The following is a 1,750-nucleotide window of genomic DNA, read 5'->3' on the forward strand; positions in this document are numbered from 1 at the left end:
ACAGGAACCTAATAACTTCAATGAATGTAAACATTCTATGCCAAAAACATGAGCTAAGATGACTCATATCAATAGAAATGGAAATGGGGAGACAATTAGAGGAGTGAAGAGATGTGGGGAAGAGGATTTTAAAAAGGCAGCAAGTTGTGCTGCATAAATGTACCCACTGCCCAAGATGATTGTAAAATTCATGTACTACAAACATGTACCAATAATATAAAATAAAATAATTATGCAAAGCAAATAAGGGCCTCACCACTGATGTTGAACCTCTGGAGTACGTGCTCTAGTGGGCTCTTTGTATATTAAAAGTTGTAAAAGGTTCACCATCATTGGCTTGGGGTATGGCTTAGTGGCTGAAGGTTTGCCTAACATGTTCAGCGACCCAGGTTCAATCCCAGCAGCACCACCAAAACTAAACAAACAAAAATAAATAAAAACAAAACAAAGAAAAACCCAAATGAACCGGACAACCCCTCCCACACATATAAAAAACAATTGGTGATTTATGAAGTATTGTTGAAGCTGGTTGGTGGTGACATAGAATTTTCCATATACTGTTCTGTTTTATTAGAATGAGTACAATTATTTTATAATCTAAGAACATTACAGAAAATTATGAGTGACAATACTAATGCTAAAAGAGTTGACTATAGTCACATTTAGAGCTGTAGCTAGTTGTGTGTTCATGCCGGACTGGGGATACTTTTGGTTTTAAGTGCTATAGAAATATTTAACACATTACTTGAGAGGGAAGTTATTCATTTTTATTGGAGACCTATATTAGAGTGTAAATATGTAGAAGGAAATTCTGAAAAAAGCACACTGTACCACAAATAATGTCATAGCTGGGAATGTCATACCCAGTTGGTTTTGGGCCAAAGGTGACCTTCATTAGTTCCCTCAACAAACGTTTGCTGAACACCTACTATCTGTGAGATATGGTCTTAATGTCAGAAAAAGGCAAAAAAGGTAAAACAAAACAAAACCAAAAAAGCCAACAAAACCTCCCTGCATACATAGAGCTCTCATTCATGGTAGGGGAACAGAAAATAGAATTGATAAGATAAATTTAATAAAAGATAAGTAAGATACCAACATCCTGATGGATATCTCTGCTATGCAGTAGACAAAACAGGGGAAGGGAACTATGTGGGGTGAGTGCAGGATTTTCATCTTCTGATAGTTTTGCCCAGAGTCCTGGCTGAAAAGGCCACAATAGAAGAACAACCTGAGGGCCTTGAGGGGACAGCCCTGTTGAGACCTGGGGATGCACAGTGCAGCAAGCCCTGTGCTCTGCTTCCTACTGATTCCCCCACATATATAAATTCATTCATCACTGACAAATCCCTGAGATTTTGATGCAAGACGTGCTGTGATGTTTGGTGGTGGTGTTGCTGCAGAGCAGAGCAGCTCATTACTACAGCCAAGTGTTACAGCTCAGTGTCAAAGCTAAGCACCACAGCTCTGAGGCACAGCTGAGTGTCACAACTCATTGTAGCAGTCTGCCACAGCTCTGAGGCCCAGCTGAGCTTTACAGCTCAGTGTGACAGTTCTGGAACACAGCTCTTATAATTTCAAGATAAGAATTGGATGGTCAGTAGAGGAGTTGGAGAAAAAAACCTTTATTATATGGGTGAGCTCTGGCAGGCTCATAGGAGTCTGAGGTCTCTACCAGAAATGCGAGCCTCCTTATATAGGTATCCACAGGGTAGGCGAGGATTCCCAATGAAGCAGGGTCGCGGAGTGT

Source organism: Fukomys damarensis, unplaced genomic scaffold, assembly GCF_012274545.1.
Source record: "Fukomys damarensis isolate Sample0158 unplaced genomic scaffold, DMR_v1.0_HiC HiC_scaffold_39, whole genome shotgun sequence".
NCBI lineage: Eukaryota > Metazoa > Chordata > Mammalia > Rodentia > Bathyergidae > Fukomys > Fukomys damarensis.